The sequence below is a fragment of the Ascaphus truei genome, chromosome 20 (genome assembly GCF_040206685.1).
Source record: "Ascaphus truei isolate aAscTru1 chromosome 20, aAscTru1.hap1, whole genome shotgun sequence".
Taxonomy (NCBI): Eukaryota; Metazoa; Chordata; class Amphibia; order Anura; family Ascaphidae; genus Ascaphus; species Ascaphus truei.
Window position 1 is genome coordinate 21,446,522 of NC_134502.1, and position 6,000 is coordinate 21,452,521.

A 6,000-nucleotide genomic window follows, 5' to 3' on the forward strand; every position below is an offset into this window, starting at 1 on the left:
AGCCAAGAAAGCGTTGGGACGCAGGGAGAGGGGGAGTCAGAAATGGAGGAGGGCTCCGGTCCCCTGAATTCCACCGAGCAGGATATAGGTGACTTGTACAAAAAAAACTAAAATCTGCGTTTCAACTGGAAATTCGAAAAGCTGTAAAAGACCTCCGGGGGGATCTGGCCCATGTGGAGGAGTGAACTTCTGATTTGAGGCCAGGGTCACGGAGTTCGGGGAGGTGCAGGACTCTCTAGTGCAGGACATGGCCACTATGACAGACCAAGTGGCAGAGCTCAGAGAGATGCAGGAAGACCAGGACAATTGCTCCCGGAGGAATAACATCCGTGTGTGGGGCATACCTGAGAAGGTAGGTGACCTCAATGACTTCCTATCAAGGTTGTTTACCATACTATGCCTGATCTGACTGAATCTCAAATGCTAATGGATAGAGCGCATAGGGCCCTGAGACCTTGGGCCTCTAATCGGGACAAAGCGAGGGATGTCATCCTGCGCCTTCATTATTACAGTTAAAACCAGAGACGAACATGAAACACAGACAGAGCTCAATGCACATCCAGCAAAACTTTATACACGGTACAGTGCCTAAATATACATGTATTGATATCTATTACATAAAAGCTCACTCCATAGCATCTCCCACTCTCAGGGAACTTGCTTGCTTGCAGTGTGATTGTGACAACAGAATGCTTTTCCTGGTAATGTACAGGTTAATAAAAGCTTCAATCAGACTTAGAACTTTGCAACTAATATTGACAGATTTATTATAAATCATTCTTCCTGGCAATGCACAGGTTATTAAGAATTTATATTAGTGTTAGGGACCCTTGAGGTGTGGTCTGCCGTGCAGTGGCTCAGGGGCTTACAACAATTTGGCCAAAATGTTAAACTAAAAGACCATTTTATTTAATAGATATCAATACATGTATATTTAGGCACTGCACCGTGTATAAAGTTTCGCTGGATGTGCATTGAGCTCTGTCTGTGTTTCACGTTCGTCTCTGGTTTTAAATGTATATTGCCATGCTCAGTAGCACTCCTCTGTGACACTTATACGCTTATATATATGTTGTGGTTATTTTGGGGGTTCAATATGAGCTTGTGGGTGTTCTATATGTTTTACAATTCTTGTTCAGCTGGTCTTAGCTGATTGGAGGGTGGCAACCTCCTACCTAATTTAAGCTCACACCCTCCCACTTTTAAATGGTTAAAAGCTCACTCCATAGCATCTCCCACTATCAGGGGAACGTGCTTGCTTGCAGTGTGATTGTGACAAATCTAATACAGGGTGCTTTTCCTGGTAAGCTTGTGGGTGTTCTTTATGTTTCATTATTACAGAACAAAAGAATCAATCATGACGGTGGCCAGGAATCGGGATTTTATTGAATTTGACTCCATAAAACTACAGCTGTTCCCAGGTCTGGCTGCAATCACGCTACAAAAATGCAGAAACCTAAAGAAGATCACAAAATCCTGTGCAACGCTAGCATCAGATATCGCTGGGGCTTCCCCTTCCGCCTCATAGTGGGCGCTCAGAGTAGATCACGATATCCTCCGGAGATGGCGACAGGAAACCTGAAGGTTGATCGGGGGGCCGGACAAAGTTCTCCTGCTCTGCAAGTTAACCTTTGAGATAAGTGACTCTGTAATGGGACTGCTGGTATTTTGGACAGTGGGCAAAAAGGTACCCCTGTGTATGATTCAGATCCACGTCAGATATCTCGAGCTCCTAGGAGCCGAGAACACGATCATACTATTGCAATGCTACACGCCAGAGTCGCCGATGTAAAGATTTGAATGTTTTTATGCATGTTTACAATGCTTTAAAAAATTAACGGCTCAACCAGTTAAATTTAGGTTCGCTACATCAGAGAGTGGAGGGCAAAGTATGTTCTTTTCAGATAAGAGTAAGCAGGAGAAAAACACTAGGAGCACAGCAATGAAAAAACGAGAACTGGAGGCCAAAATGAAAAAATAACAAAAATTTAATGAGAAATTAACTATTTAAAAGAGAAACCTCTAATTGCTGGTTCAGATAAAAGTATGTTGCCTATTTTGTAAATGTGGGTTCTTGGGGCTGCGGAAGGGCGGCCACCGGTGTTATTTCACGGGTGTTTAACCCGAGTTAGTGTTTGACTCAAGTCGTTAACCTGGTCAGACATGAGTCCTAACCATTGGAGCCACTTAGTGGCCTCAAACGTTTTTCCTTTAAAAATGTTATTTTTGTTCATTTACTGTTGTCCCCTTCCCTCGTGTGTTTCACCTCCCGTCTCAGGTAATAGCAAGGTCCCAAGTTCAGAATATTGTATTCATAGATACATGCACTTCTCAGGTTCATACTCATCAAGTTACGGTTTGTTAACAAAAGATAAACAATCTATACACAACCAACTCCACAATGGGTTCCCTTAAGATCATGTCCCATAATGTTAAAGGGCTCAACAGCCGGGAACTTATCGTCCTGACTCACAGGAACCTAGATGTCCAGGTTTTGGGGAGTGCAGGTACTGTATATACATAAAAAGATAAACACAAGCAAATAGTGCAAATATGTTTTTCAAAGTCTCAATTTTCAATAGATCCTTAAACAAATCCAAAGAAATTTGTATTCATACATTTCTTAGCATAGACGTGTACATAAAGGTATCTTTGCCCTGTAACATCAAACTTTGTCAGCATTTGTATATATGTATACAGGGACAAACATTTCTGGTGCTTATAACTTGCGGTGTTGTAAACCTTAGTGGATTAGGAGGCTAATTCACTATTTTGCAGTAATAAGTATTTTTTAGCTCTTGTGATAAATCTATATTATTACTTGCGGTTCGGAAATCCAGTATCATATCTGATGCACAGAAACAGAACGGTGATCACAGAAGGTCACCAGGGCCCCTGAAAATTGCACTCAAAGTAGGTCACACTAATGGTAGTAGTATGGCCAATATAAAAGCTTAAATTGCCTAACCCTACAAATAGGGCAGACCGCTGTATGGTCACACATGAGCACAATCAAAAAATAATCAAATGTTTAATATATTAGCAATTTAAAACCAGACGAAACACTAAAGTACTTCCTAATTAATTAATTAATTAATTAAAATCCCCATGCGCTGGGGGGAGGCAGATATGTAAGGTGTGTGCATAACAATAACTGTGTCCCTCACATATAACAATACAGCAGATCTGAACATTAGCACATACACCCTGCAGCAATTAAGACAGTTGTAGCATGTCAGTGCTGTGGGTGGGAGAGAAAGTGTGCAGGGTTTGGGTATACAGAGCCCAGGGAGAACGCTGTGCTATACACTGGCTGTATAATAAACCCTACGGCCTATTTCCCGGGCAGCACAGACACAGTGCACATATTGGGACTGGGAAACAGGTCGTACGGTTGAGGATCGTGCGACGACGCGCACGGCTCTAACATAATGCAGGGGATCTATGGGGCCGGCCATAGTTCGCGCAAGCGAGGCAGTGCAACGGCGCGGCAGATTTTTTAGTAGGCAAGTGAATTTGTTTTTGCCCCGTGACGGTCGGGTCACGTGAGTGGTTCAGCCAATGAGGGCGAACCAGCCTCTTGTTGTCACGGCCACACCTCTACCATGCCTCCCCGTCGCTGTGGATCTCAGGCCACAGATAGGTCGGCAGACAAGTGCGCGCAACGCCATGCGCTCTCCATCGCACACGCGCGCCCACTATATCCAAGGCCTTATGTAACCCTGTTTCACCCCAGAACACAGGAAGCTACCAGTGCTGCCCTTATACCTGTTGCCTCCAGGAGTCTGAGCCTCTGCCACGGAGAGCCTGGGGTCTATTCTTACTATGGTGCAGCGCCTCCACCTGTGAGGGGTCCCAGCAGAGCGGGAGCAGCCCCTCACAGGACACAATAAATTGAACATGATGTCACGCACACACACCTTCAGACACGCGCACACACACTCACACACATTTAGACACACACATTCAAACATACACACACACATTCAGACACACACACACATTCAGACACACAGACACACACAAATTCAGACACACTGACATTCAGACACACAGACACACACACATTCAGACACACACACACACACACACATTCAGACACACACACACACACTCAGACACTCTCTCGGAGGGGGAAATCGGAGGCAGTGGGGAAAATCGCAGCAGGGGGCATGGAGGCAAGGCAGGCATGGAGCAGTAGTTAACTTACTTGCTCCATGCAGGAAGAGGCGGGCCTCGTTTTGCAAGCTCGTATAGAGCTTGCTGCAGGTGGAAAAAAATCCTGACAGCGTGCCAACACGCGCCAGTCAATCAGGAGAGGGGGGGGTTTTCTTTTTTTTCTTGGTGCAGACAAGCGCGCTGCCTGGCGAATCGCGTGCGCGCTAAATCCAGTTAGCCAGTGGTGCCCGGGTGATGGGATTTATCAAGGGGCACGTCCGATCAGGGAGCCCGGGCCCCCAGACTCACGAGGCCTGGGACGCCAGTACCTTTTGTCCCCCCTGTTGGCGGCCCTGACCCTTCATACCATCATACACCATCTATCATCAATTGCCTCCTAGCTTGTTGTTGGAGGTGATAATGTTGTAAGGTTCTCTGCCGCTGCTATTGTTCAGCCACATATATTCATGCAGGTTCTGCGTGTGTAATAGCCCAGGCTAACATTGGTTATATCCATGCGACTTTGTAGGGTTACCTTTAATTTCATTATACCACTAATATCACTGTATTTGGTCCATCTTCACTGAGGGGATTTTATTTACATTGTACATAGATTATTCACGTTGTCAATTATACATTTGTTAATAAAATGTTACTATTATTTTTTTTATATATTTAGTGGGGTCTCCCGGAGCTATCCATAGCTCTTATAGTCTTGATATTTGTTTGAGTATGATACTGTGAGCTATTTTTGCCTAACACGCCCCATTATAAGGCACGAGTGCAATCTGAGAGGGACTCTTTCGCGTGATCCCTTTTGGGAGTCACATAGTTGTTGTACATACAGTAAACCATTCTAATCCCTCCTGCACCGCCTTACAACATCATTATATAGTTATCATTGTATGGGGTTAAGCAAACAGGCTTTCTTTGTTGTGTGGGGGCAACCAGTTATCCGGAACTGGTGCATCTATCTTGACACCTGGGACACCAAAGAACTTTGGAGCCCAATGGTACCGGCCGGTACCATCCGTTATGTGGACATGGACTTTCATGTAAACTGTTCTATTTATTATGTTCCACATTTATGTTAGGTATAGTGGTATCTACTGATACCAGACAGGGAGTGTCCTGGAACAGGATTATGTTTTTTCTCTGCTCTCCTGATGCCAGCACACTTGCCCTGAAATTAGATGTGTATTTCTCCCTGTTAAATGATTCATATCACTGTTCCCTCCCTGGTTTGTATGTTGCCTAGTAGCTACAGCACAGACCCCTTTTAGTTTCTCCCAAAAACCATGGTTGTATAGTTAGTCCCAACTATATCCTGTGTGAATCCAGCAGTCTGTGAGTACACACCTCTTACTGCCTCTCCCATACAAGGCATTTTTAATTTACCTCTCCCCCACATATGCCACTCACCCACAGTTTCCCTCATCTGTTGTTATTGTTTCTTTGCAATAAAAGAACACAAATAGAGGACATAGTGTGCATCTAAAGGGAGTGTGTTAACCTGCCTGACCCTACTCCTTAGTTACAAGGCGCTAAAGGGCCAGAACAATAGATATGTTCATAAAAAGGTTGGACATCTATTTAGAAAGGAAAGGTACACAGGGATATAACAAATAAGTAAATATGGGAAGGGTTTTGATCCAGGGAGTAATTTCATTTTTAGAGTCAGGAAGGAATTTATTTTTCCCCTTCTGAAATATAATTTGATGATATTTCACTGGGGTTTTTGTTTGCCTTCTTGATAAATACAGTTGTGTGAAAAAGAAAGTACACCCTCTTTGAATTCTATGGTTTTACATATCAGGACATAATAACAATCCTTAGTAGGAC